Source organism: Channa argus, chromosome 2 (assembly GCF_033026475.1).
Source record: "Channa argus isolate prfri chromosome 2, Channa argus male v1.0, whole genome shotgun sequence".
In the NCBI taxonomy this organism is placed as follows: domain Eukaryota; kingdom Metazoa; phylum Chordata; class Actinopteri; order Anabantiformes; family Channidae; genus Channa; species Channa argus.
In genome coordinates this window covers 4,217,956-4,231,617 of record NC_090198.1, presented here as the reverse complement: position 1 = coordinate 4,231,617, position 13,662 = coordinate 4,217,956, and the positions used below count along the sequence as shown (strand labels likewise).

The 13,662-nt window shown below is 39.1% G+C and overlaps 1 protein-coding gene across 10 annotated transcripts in view; it reads right to left on the bottom strand.

The window, feature by feature from the left end:
• The window catches only part of znf536 (zinc finger protein 536), a 216,555-nt gene that overhangs the window by 121,636 nt on the left and 81,257 nt on the right, over positions 1–13,662 (bottom strand). The gene's annotated exons all lie outside the window — the stretch shown is intronic.

Here is a 13,662-nt window from a genome sequence, read left to right as displayed (position 1 = left end):
GCTTTGACTTGGGAAACATTTCAACGAGCAGTTGAGGGAGCTTAACAGTGTTGTCTTACAGAACTGTAAGAGTTGTTGAGAGTCAATCGCGACACTGTTACCGAGATCTAGTCAAAGTGGAAAAAACAGCAAACTCGTTCATATAAGCAAAGTAAAGCTTCAGGTTATTTGATTAGTAATGACCAGACCCTACTGCACTGAACCTCTTTTAAACGCTTTGTCCCCAATTCCCCAATCTTAAACCAACAAAAATTGTTTGTTTTTTTCCCGGAAGATAAGACAGTTTTTTATGACGTCGAAGGGGCATTTCCACCAGTCACAGGGTAAGTGGTACAAAGTGGTTCCCACTTCCTGTGGCACTTCCAGTCCACATGGTAAAATGTTGTTGGGCAATAGCATGAAAGTTTCTACCCATGTGTGTGTACTTGTTAGTCGCTCAGTGTCCCAAAGGAGATAAATGTGACATTTACCCTCACAATATCAAAAACAGGTAACGTTAATTACCTTGGGTTTTTGATAAAACTGCAACATACGATATTGGTTTAAATTTTTTTTATCATGCTCTGACGTTTTAATCCACTATGTGTTTCTCAAACAGATTATTATTCCTCAAATACTCCAAAGCGGTGCAAAGCCCCCTACCCATTCTTCCTCTGTCTAGCCCTCTCAGAAACTCAGCCAGCCAACGAACACAACTGAGACAAAACATAACCATAATGGCTCATTAAAGGGAATGGAGACGACTTAGGCAAACAAAGCAGCCTTCACTGGGCTGTCACCGAAACTCCTGCGATGGTACGTCCAAACTCACGCTGGTGACAAGGAGGCGAAAATGTCTCCCGCCCACTGAAACTCACGGCAGTTTGGAGTGTTTTGACTAAACTCAACGTGTCTCTATTTGTTCTAGTGACAAATCTAATGTGTGCACAGCGGAGTGACAGACCACTGCGCTCTACAGAGAGAGAGAAGTGTGTGTGTGTGTGTGTGTGTGTCTTTTTTCCTCTCTCCTTTCTTTGAGGGGATGTGTAATTCAGAAGGTATGACTTAGGCATATGATTCACATTTCACACTTCCATTCACATCAAACAACCAATGACCACTTATACCCTGTATGAAAGCACCTGTGTTTCTTGGCTTATTTTCACTAAATACTGTATTATTGGACCAGTCTTATAGAGTTGATAACAAAAAATTAAAGTTATTTTTTCTTCTATTAGAACCAGTGAAATATAGGTGGCCTTCAAGTAGTACAAGTCAATAATGATGTACTAGACTCTTTACGTCGCTAATTTAACACATGGCTCTGTGATGATAACACTGGTAGGTAGGAAGTAGTCTACTGACCCATAACTATGGGCTATTCAAAACTAATAACTTACTGTTAAATGGCGGAACACTTGACTCTGCATATTTATGCTTTTTATGGCACTTATATATTCAGCGATAGTTTCTCAGGTCAGAGATATGATGTGGGATAAATGTATAAAAATGTAGCAGTTTATCAATACTCAGTAGCACAGTGCAGTCTGCAAACTCTTTGACATTACTGAAGCTCTTCCACTTCCTTTGGAACATGTTTCTCACTTTTTTTATGATTGAAGCTAGTGTGTGTACAGCTAATCCCATAGGCCACCACTGACCCAGCACCTACTTCAGTGAAAGCAGAGTCATATCTGCTTAGCAATCCCCCAGTAATTAAGGAAGGCCCGCACCATGCCTAAACCTCTCCCTAACACAGTGTTGTGTCTGCACAGCATGGAGACAAGAAGTTATAAGAGGCTTAAGGCTCATGTACCTGCTGTGTGTGTGTGTGTGTGTGTGTGTGTGTGTGTGTGTGTGTGTGTGTGTGTGTGTGTACGTGTCTTTATTACCTTTTGTGGACACATTTTGTTTCAATACCATTGTTGTGAGGACATTTTGGTGTTATGAGGACATTTTGGCTCGTCCACACAAGTTCAAAGGGCTTTTTTAGGTGTCAAGACTGGGTTTTACGGTCAGGGTTAGAATTAGATTAGGGTTAGGGGAAGGGGCTAGAACTTGGATTATGTCAATGATTGTACTCACAAGCATATAGAGTTTGTGTGTTTCAATAAAAGATAATATTTAAAAAGTGATCAAAAAAATAAAATAACCACCTTTACTATTTTCTTAATCACTGTAAAGTCCAACTCTGTGTGAGCACAACTATAAATACCCCCCAGCACCCAGGAGGCCTTAAAAATCCAACTTGCAAATTAACTGAACACACACACACACACACACACACACACACACATTTAACAGAATGACCAAAAACTGAACCTAGCACTTTGGAGAAACTGGGCCAAACCATGAGTCCTTCAGCATATTCTGGGATCAGACTAATTCATTTTGATGGCAGCATAAAAAATGATATCTTCCAAAAAAATTAGGAGATTGGAAAGAGAATTAGATGGGGAGTAAATCAGATGACAGCAGCAGCAGAAGAGACAATGAAGTGACCACAGAAGTGGAATTGTGAAGAATCGACATCTTAAGCGGAGTTCCACGACAACAAACTTCAACAGGAAAAACTTCCTGGTCAGGATTGCTATAAGAGTAAAGGTGTATTTATTTATGATTTATTTAACATTTTTTTAAATTTTATCCTAATGGATTCCCAGAAGAAGGTTAGGAGATGGAAAGACTTTAAGACAGAAGTGAAGCAAGACATCATAAGGCATGAAACAACAGAAATCACTAAAATGCCCTAAATTGCCCCCTAACAGCCAAGTTTGGCTTAGAAAAAAGGGAATTTGGTTCATTTGAAGAAAAGCATTACAACATAATTTTAGAAAATATACAAAAAACAAAAAATATGACTTAAACTAAAAAGGTGTGTTGTTTTGAAGTTCTTAGGTTTTTGTTCAGGTTCGTTGTGTCATGTACAATCTATGCAGTTTGTCCATGTTTATCTCCTACAGTTTCATCCATTCTATGAAATAAAAGGGCACATGACACGACAGCAAACAAGCCAGGGTTTAAGCCAGACTCGACTAGGAGAACCAGTCCTACAGAGAAAACCAGGGACTTCACATGATCTTAACTGGGGATATCCAGGAATCCCCTGGACAGGGAGCCCCCTTCACAGGTGCCTATTGCTCGTTATGAACAACCATAGAAACCTGCTGCTGGTGGTTAGATTAAGTGTGGTTGCAGCTGACGCTGTTTGAATTTGTGAGCGCCGCATTCTCACCAAATTGCATAAAATCTAAATTTGAAGTGGATTCATAAGATGATTATATGAGCTCCTGCTTTCAGATTGCACTTGTAAATGACAAAAAGTGAAGTAGAAAAAAGTTAGTAGGAACTTTTAAAAGGCCTCTGCCAGTGGTTTTGCACAGTAGGCTAAGTAAATCCTGTAAAACTCAATATGACATCATGGCAATTTCCATTCCATACTGGTATTGCTAAACTTATTTGCTAATCATCAGTTATGGATGTAACATTTTTAAGTAAATTGTAATGAATAGACTGTAAAAATATTGCTGATTTTAAAGCAGCACCATTGCTTCTTTAATTGGTGGAAAATAATTTCGTTGTATAGCTTTTATAATATTTCTACTATAAACATCTGCATAATAACTACTCAAACCCTTTCCATACCACAGTTTTCCAAAACAGATTCAATTTTTAAATTCAATAGGTGGATTTAAACTTTGTATTGTGTTTGATTCAGTCTCCTTCAAACTCAAGTCAGTACCATTATGTCAGAAAATATAACATAATTGTCTTTTAGTTGACAAGAACTAAAAATACACAGACAATGGCATTGAGATGAGCAGAAGCAAAAAAAATAAAAAAAAAGGAGAAAATGTTTTGTCCTTCAGCCATGTTTTCACTCCACTTTCCCACCCCGTGCCAGTGACTGCAGAATAAACGGATATGTGAATTAAACCCCATTGTTTTAAAAAAGATCTGCGGCTAAATTTAGGCGCTGCTCTTGTTCTCCCTCAATGTGAAAGAATGTGCCAGTTATGTTATGTTTGTGTGTTTCATTTTCTCCCTTTCCTTTATCCCTCGTCGTCATCTAGGGCTACACGTCTCATCTCGTGTTGTTGGAACAAGTGTGAGAATCTGTGCATGTGTCAAGGCAAAAGAGAAGCACACACACACACACACACACACACACACACATATACATATACACATATATATATATATATATATATATATATATATATATATATATATATATATATATATATATATATATATATATATATTTAGATATAGTTCAGTCATGCGATTTTTGCAATTAGAAAAGACACAAAAATAATTATTCTGCAGAGCAGTCAGTCAACATATCCTGAGTCGATGATGCACGGATCACATGTTTAATAAAAAAGGTTAATCAGTTGTTAATCAGAGGATTAATAACTTGTTATTTTCTTTACAAAACCATTAATATTATGCCATAAATATTTAATGTTGATATGTCTTTTTTTGGGTGTCTGGGGGTGGGGGGGTGGTAGTGACAAGGTGGGGGTGGGGTAATATGTGTCTGGTGATGCAGGGCAGAGTGAGCAATATCCAGGCATCAATGTGCATTAATCATGCTTTGGTGAAGACAAATAAATTCATTCATGTTTATTAATACAACCTTGGAGAAAACAATAGTCTTTACATTATTCACTGAGTTATTAATAAAGGATTTATGAACAGGAGGACCACAGGACAGAGACTGAGGATCATGGAGAAAAGGGGCAAAAAAAAAAAAAAAAAAGAGGAAGAGACAGGAAAAACAGAGCAGAGGATGGAGGTCAGAGTCAAAGCCAAGAGCAAAAGTTCATTATTGTTTAGGATGGAAGGGGCATGTTTCTGTGTGAGTGAGTGTGTGTGTGTGTGTGTGTGTGTGTGTGTGTGTGTGTGTGAGAGAGAGAGAGAGAGAGACAGAGTGAGAGCAGCCTACTGCTGGAAAGCTGGGGGTTAAACTGAGATTTTCTGCCCTCACTCTTTTCTCTCCTTAACAAATTACCCTGCCCATTTGCTAATCAAAGCAAAACAAATATTGCTTTTCATTCGCTCCATTTGTTTGAATGAACATACAGACATTCCCAAAATACTCATTCCCAGCTCAAATGTAATTAAATAGTGCCTTTAGTGAAAACATGCAGTGGTACTCCAATTAGTTGTGTTTTTGTCGTCGGGTGAAGACGGAGAATGGCAGTGGGTGCGCCCCGGGCACCGCGGTGTCCTGAAATGGAAGTACATCTTGGTGGGTGGGTGTGCTGGGGTTTTATGTGTGTGTGTGTGAGTACGCATGTGTGTATTTAGAGGGGGGGGGGGGGTAATTGGGGGAGTTTGGTGGTTAGAAAATGTTACGCTGAAACAAGGCTGGCTGCAATTACAGAAAAAAGTGTTTGCAGAGTTGGTGGATGATTTAGTTATCTGATAGTATTTTACTTGTGGGGAGAATATGTCGTGTTGTATATGTAGTCCGATATCTGATTTATTATCAAAAAAATAAAACTTTTTGTGACTGAGATGAACATCCACACAAACGAAATGCCTCTTTGGACCCCGTACTACAGCCTGACTCGGAATGGGCAGAGAAAAGTGGGAATACTAAACTTTAGCTCACAAAAGAAGATCTTTGTAACCCAAAGCATCTGTTTCTCTAATAATAAAGTAAATATTAATACTACAAGAAACCCAAACAGAGACAGACTTCCATGTGTGAGCTCCTGATTGGCCACTCAGTTACTTGTGAAACTGTGTTCTGTTTGTCATAGGGTGCTGTCTTCTGCACTCCTACACACATTTAAATGTGACATATGAGGAGAGAAGGAAGTTAGTGTAGAAATATAATGTAGTGCACTGTTACAATGTCTCCTATTGTGACAGAGAATAGAAAATACTTTCACTATTTTAGTTAATTTCATACTGTAGAATTATGGTGGGAAGATACAATGTTCATTTACATAAGTACTTAAGAGTAATTTTGAGGTGTTTTAACTTATTTCCATTTTTAAACTTTAAGTATTTCCATTCTCAAACTTTGTCTTCGCTACAATTTTAGGGCCTTTTTACTCCATTTACTAGTTACTAATTTTACTACCTAATTTTTTGGAATTGGATTAACAATGCAACATACAGTACAATCATATTTGCTGATGCTTTGAACTTTTACCTAAGTACAATTTTGAATTCTTTGGTACAATTTTAAATTGTATTTATTTTTACTTTGAACAGAGTATTTCCACACTGAGTAGTTCTTCCAACAATGTATAAATTAATCTAAAGTAATATCACAAAATTGTACTAAAATAAATATTATCCCATAATATAAACATATATACTGCAACTGCAACAGTGGCCAAGGTCAACAGTCTTTAAATAAAGTAAAAAATTTTGTCTTCATCCTTATTTTTCATCAAAATCCTCATTCTTACATTTTGTGTATTTCAATATTTATTATTTTGCTCTCTTATTCTTTATTCTTCTTCTTTTTTCTATACTTTGTGTGTTTGCACATTTGTCTCTCAAAAAAAGTTTCTGATGTGCTGACTTCAAATAATCATACACAGTATGAATTATTTGTTGAAGCTGACGTCCACTACACTGTATGTTTGCCCTTAATTGAGCGGCTGCCACTGGGTTAAGGTTAGGCAACCAAACCACTTGTCTTAGGTTAGAGATCATTGTAGTTACCACTAAGCAAACATTAACTACAGGTCTGTGGCATAAAAGTGACCTCACATACTTACAGGCATATCCATCACCTTGATCTTCTTCCTAACTACACGATATAAAGTGCATCAGACTATCTGCGTCCTGTCTATTTCCAATTTTAATGGCAACATGCCAAAAGGTTATCCTTAATGACACTATGTGTTGATACACATTTTCGAAAAATCCCTTTAACGCTCTTTTTTTCCACTATCTTGCACTGATGATGATGGAAGTGAAGATGGGTATCTATATTCTAATCATCATTTCCCTCTTCTTCTCCATCTTAAATGCCTCAGTTTTTTTTTTCTTTTTTGTCTTAAGCTCCAAATTGTGTTTTTATTGAAGGTCTATATGGATTGCGCTGCAAAATGTCATCCATCAAGCTGTCAATGAATTCATCCTTTCATTTAATGATCAGCCTACCTGATATGCATTTTACAGGGCTCCATACACTTATAATGGGAATCAATGGAAAGCAAATAACACTGGAAGCCAGTAAAATGCATGTCTGACGGACGGATGTGGATGCCGGTTATTTGTCAATACGCACAGCTCTTTTCTTAGCCGTGTGGCTTTGTATTGTATGCGCCTGGATGAATGTGGCTGCAAAGGTGGCTCACTGTGGGTTAGACACTGGCTCATATGTGAGTCTATACAATCCTGCTGCTACATTCATCTCCTTGCCTTGTCTTTAAAACCTAAGAGAAAGAAAGAGATTGAGTGAAAGAGACAGAATGAAAGAAGAAGTTGGAAATTATGAAGGCACAAAGAGAGAAAGACAATTAATAAAAGAGGAGGAGGAAAGAGATTGGGTGCAGGGGGATGAAAAAAAAGGGATGGAGTGAAAGGGCGATGAAGGGAGAGGGGAAGGGGGGAGGGATGGCCATTGGATGTGGTTTCAGTTAAATACTGATTTCATCATACGATTGGGGAGGAAGTGGGGGTGGTGGCGGTGGCTGTGGCAGCTCTAAAACACATAACTTTTTACGAAGTGAAAATCAAATATTAAAAATGACAGGCCTTATAAGTGTGCTGAGTGAGCTCGGGTCACGAAGGGAGGGAGGCGCGGGCGGCTTGTCAGCTACTATCTGTCAGGGCGAATTAGAAACAATCAGGGCCGAGTGAAAGGGAAGGTGATTGTTATTAAGCGGTGGGGCCCTGCGAGCGGGCGCCCCAGATGTGGCCGTGCATATAAAAGAACAGGAAGCCGGCAGTTTAATTCAGGAAGCTTGCCGAGGCGAGCGAGCAATGCCACAAAGGAGGAGAGAGAGGTGGGGGCAAGGGGATCCAGAGGATATGAGGAAGTTGAGGCTTCTTGTTGCTGATACGCTGGAAGTTACTTTAATAACACATTAAGCCTTCTGTGGCGGTGCGGACCTTCTCCTTTTTTTTTTTTTCTTTTGCTTTCATCTTATGCTCATCCATCTCTGTCCAACCCACATGGGGGGAAGTGGTGGGTCAGCCATAGAGAGGGCAACAGGAAGAATCACAGGTGAAATCTAGATAAGGGGACCTTAACACACACACAAATGTGAGAGAGGTGGGGAGAAATGGTCAAGCCCATATATCAATTACAAGTTGATATCCTGGGAGGATGATGGGACGGAGTGAGAACCCCCCTGGGCGGATGTCCATGTGTGTGTGTGTGTCTGTGTGTTTGAGCTCCCGTCTCAGAGCCCTACACCCCCAAACTCTCTAAATGTGCTTCCTTTGTCTTTTATAATTACCTTGACAGTCCCACCATATCTGTCTCTGATTGGCTTTCAGTGTTTGGTCCACATGCATGGACTGTTCTCAGCACATTGTTGGAGATTGACATGACTCGATTTTAACTCCTGTTATCTGTCAAGATGCCTACCTCTCTAAAATCTCTGTGCACTGATGTCTAGTAGGAAATGTGAAAGTGGGTGGGGACGGGGGGGGGGGACAGCTTGATGTCTACAATATGCTACAAAGGGGAGGGTGAGGGGTGGGGGGTATTTGAATGAAAGAGGAGGTAAGTGAACCGCCAAGAGACAGCAGACTCAAAAGAACATTGGCCGTAGTGACACTGACGAACACACCACCAACACAAACATGTGAACATCTCAGATGAACTTTTAATTTGTTGAATGAATATCAGAGTTTGATCACATAACGAAAGAATCATAATAAAACAAAGAGCAGTTCTACTAAAGATAGATTTATTAGAAGCTTTGTTTGACCACACTAGGAGCCAATCACCATCTTCTTCCAAGACAGAAAGTCAAGTAGATCCATTGTCTCTCAAATAGCTTCACTTAACACTAGTTACATGAAATCAATGAGAAGTACAGAAGGGAAAAAAGAGCAGAAATGAAGGAGTTGTTAAGATTCTTCTTTCATATAGTGCTTCTGTCTCCGAGCGTGAAGGGCTTTGATTTCTGTTTACTTTGTAGTGTGAGATATCGCAAAAAAAAAAAAAAAATTACCCCTCCCCTTAAGAATCACTGATCATGCAATAGGTTGAAATAAAGTGGGCTTGTCACATGCTCTCTCTCTTTCTCTCTCTCTTTGCATTTTTATCGTGATCGGTGATCAGTCGAACGCTTGCCTAACACGAGCTGTCTCTGATTTCCACCTCCCAGGTTTTTTCTCTCTCCCCATTGCCGCTGCCGATGTAGCAGAGGTTATGGTGTTAAACACAGAGCTGCTAAACGTTCCCCAAGGTAATAAGAGTCAGCGTATATACAGTACGGTGCCATGCCAAACAGAACTGTAGAGAAAAAGGCAAGAGGAAGGAAAAGAAGGTGGAGGGAATGAAATTGAATAAGTGGCAGTCCGAGATACTTAACTGCCGAACCCAAGATACAGGAAATAAACGCATTGACAAGCGATGCTGATGTTGCACCGTCAGTATGTAAGCGAGCATGAATACAGCTGTCAGTTAGAACAGCTATTGTATTTGTACTTTCGTCTATTTATCCACTACCTTGGCTGTAGAAATTGGATATGCTGTATACTTAACGGTACTTGTGCACCTGTGATAAGTGTAAAACTAAGAAACCAGCACTGGGACAAAGTATTGAATTGGTAATAAATAGCTTTTCTGAAGTTTAAGCCACATCTCCGGGTCAGCAAACTGAAAGTTGCAGATTTGGTTTACGTGCGTTTGAAAGTGAACTTCAGTTAACTCTACATGCAGAGTAAAGCCTTGATCATACTTTCCACATACTCTTGTCCAGAGACAGACGTGGACAGGTGACCAATGCTCCTATTTACACTGTAATCGGGAATAATAGCTCGTTAACCACATGCTCACTGCAAAACATGATGGCAACTCCAATGACAGTGCTTCTTTGTTTGTTGTATTTGTCCACCATAGTGGACTGGGGTAGTAACCACAGTTACGTCATGGGTACTGACACACATACATGGTATGTCCAAGTATGAATGAAGCTAAAAGACATGGATAGACGGTCAAAACATAGCTCTACCACATCCCCCTTTCACAGAAGTGAATCAATGATTGTTGATGAGTTTATTATGTGGGGCACCATAACACCCATAAAGACAGTTTACAAGTTGAGAGCAGTGACTGAATGAGATTGTCCTCCTGTAAAATATGAGGCTATTTGTCGTTTGTACCTTCAGAATAAAGCAATCAACAGCGATGCGGCACAGTGTCAAGTGGCTGTAGTTAAAGCGACACGTCACATCATTTTCAGATGTATCCACTTGTACAAAAGTTGTCGGTTGGTCTACAATGCAGATGAATCTTGAGGGCAGTGTAAAAAAAAAATCAAATTTGTTGTTACTGTAACCATAAAGACATTATGTACATGACATCACATGTTTTTATTTGCCGTGAATTATTTAGCTGCATTTTAGTGCATTTTCCACAGATGCCTGCTGCCATGGGGGCATTCTACAAATGCTTCTTTGGGTTGTAGGAAAGAGTCGAACACGCGTATGAAAAAGTCCACAGGAATACAGATGGATTTCCTCTATCTGTCATAACTTATTGCTTGGATCTTTAAGTTTATTGTTCTTTGTTTTTGTTTTTTTGTTTTTTTGCATCCCTTCTGTAATTAAAAATGTCATTAAAACTATTTTCAAACTATTTCAAGATTCAAAGACTGTGGTCAATTTGTAAATCAGCACTTTAGGAGTAGAAGGGATGTAGAAAATGTGGTGTGAACTATTTTTTGCATGTGCAACCATCCTTTCCACACCAGCTTCCTTCGTGTGGGACTGTAAACAAAGTCACACTACTTCCATACTTTTTAAACTATTTCTTTCTTCTTTTTTTTTTCTGAAGAAAAAATATTTTGATTTTGAATAACAAATTTAGTAATTTTCCATGCTTTGGTAAAGAAATATTTTCTTTATGTTTACATAAACTGAACTAGATATAGCTGACATCAAACGAGCCATTAAACAAACCTTTTGACACAATGTATAACAAGAATTTGATATAAGATGAAACAATATAGCACTGATGTCCATATTAGTTTTAGATTTTTGTGTATATCTGTATATTTTTTAATCGCGTGATTTTTATTTATTGTTTTTACAATGAATGAAAAGTTAATTGCGCTGATATAATTTCACAAAACATTTTACCCTCTATTTAATACACACTACTCTAAACAGACATGAGATGAATTGCGATCGTCTCACAAACAGCAATAGACTTGGATTGTACCCAGGCATTGGATGAAACTGCATTTTCCTCCTGATGAACTTAGAGCAGATATATAAATATATATGTTGAAGACAGAAGTCAAAAATGAAAAAGCTGAATATATGGATGCTATAGGAGGTACTGTTGATAACCCCCTACACACGCACAATCTCAGTTCACCCCCTCTCAGGAGGTCAAATCCAGGCCATGTCTAGGATTTCACACTGACTACTAGGGAAGGGATGAGGTAGGATATGTACAAGACCAGCCTTAGCCTATAATCGCCAAGCAAGGCAAAGAGAGACAGACGGAAAGAGAGGACTGTCCTAGAATGGTTTACCATGGGATTGTTGCTCTTCCAGGGGGTCAGAACAGTGGCTGACAAAACGGGAGCTTCGCAGTACGAAACTGGCATTTAGATTTCTAATCTTGATAAATGTACATAATTATTTTGTGGTGTTTTTTCTTTATAAATTATTAATTATGTATCAAATTTGTATTTCTGCATTTAGCTCTCAATCCTTTAACTCCTTTACCATTCATCTGTCAAAACGACTGTAAACACAGTAGTAACCGTTAAAATAATTTCTGGATGACTTGAGAAAGTATCTTAAATCACACCTGTAATCGCTGTTGTCGTAATATTGTACGCCCAACATACTACACATATCTGGTCATGTGTCATATAAACAGGGGTTAAGTTGTCCCACCTGTAAGTACACACTTAACACTGAACAACAATTGTGATAAAAAACCATCTCCATGATAAGTGAACAACCTCATCCACTGAGAGAGGCCATAAAAAAGTACCTGGAAGCTCTACTAACACACCGGAGCCTTTACTCCTTTGGGCTCATAGCATCTTGTTGAACTGCTGTTTCTGAGATAAATCATGAATGTTAATGCTAAGTGTATCTACACAGAACAATACCGTGGTCTCTCTGGTAAGATCTGAATGCAATGCTAAACACACCTTCAACCTTCAGACGTTTCCCCATTTATGCATTATATTGATGTTAAACACAAACAGATTTTCAATCGTAAAACTAGATAAAGGGAACTCAATGAAACAAATGAGAACCAACCTACTTTTTCATTACAACTTCATTATTGTTCTGCTTTGAACCTTACTTTAAATGTATATTATAGGTTACTGAAGTACTAATAGAAAAAGAAACATGTAATTGCTGCAAAATGCCAGTTCCAGAACGAGCACATGGCATTGTGTCAAGGTCTCTTTAACAATGTACAAAAATACTGAAGCTTTTCTGAGTTGATAAAAGTGATACGTTTACTGGACAACAGTTTCCAGCCTTGTCATGTTCTGAAGTGAAGCAAACAGGGAGGCAAGGTGAAACAGGGTGACCATAAAACCTGAATGGCCTTCACTTAGTGTTTCCTACACCCCACGCTACCCCCCATCCCCCCACCCCCACCGATTCCTCTCTTCTTATTTTTATTTTTTTCTGTACTATGAATAAATTTAGTCTGTCCCGGACATGAAAATGTCAAATACCTAAAATACACCTAGGCTAAATAGCATATTAATTTTTAATGCCTGCTCATCCTATGCTGCTATTCTCATATCAGGCCTGTCTGCCAACAGCTGTTGCTGGCTCTCTGGCTGGGAATTTATCATCCATCTAGCTAAAGGAGGGGAGAGAGTTTAAAAAAGAGAGAGAGAGAGAGAGGGAGAGATGGGAGACATTGTTCAGAAGACAAGGAAAAAGGGGAGGGACAGATCCCTGTTTTCATGGATCCCTAGCTTGCATTTATATCACCCACAGCATGCAAGTTTCTTTCTTTGATATACGAGTGGGATTCAATTACACTAATGCCAAACATAAATTGTTCAACATTCGTTCCTTCCCCCCCCCCCCCAGTTCGTCATGCGTTATAGTGTGAGCCTCCTCATACATAAAAAGAGAAATAAGGAGCAAAGTGGTGACATTGACGCTGGAGGTAGTGACATTGGGGGAGAGCAGGAGAGGGAGGCGAGATGCACTGAAGCAATGTGCCAGTGTGGGTGTTGAATGCCACCCATGTGCGTTTTTAGGTGGCATGTGGTGGATGATTATCATAGATTATCACAATCCAGATTGTTACAAGTTCTGTCTGCGCACATAGCAGCAGTGTACTGTAGCTGTGTGACTGCCTGTGTGTGTGTGTGTGTGTGTGTGTGTGTTTTGGTTTAAGACAGAGTGCCTTTGGGGATAAGACTAAATGGTGAGTGAATGAGGAACAGTTGGAGTGTGTGAGTGCATGTGTGCATTTATGTGTGTGTGTGTATGCGTCTTGTTCTTTTATCCTTACAGTGTGAGAAG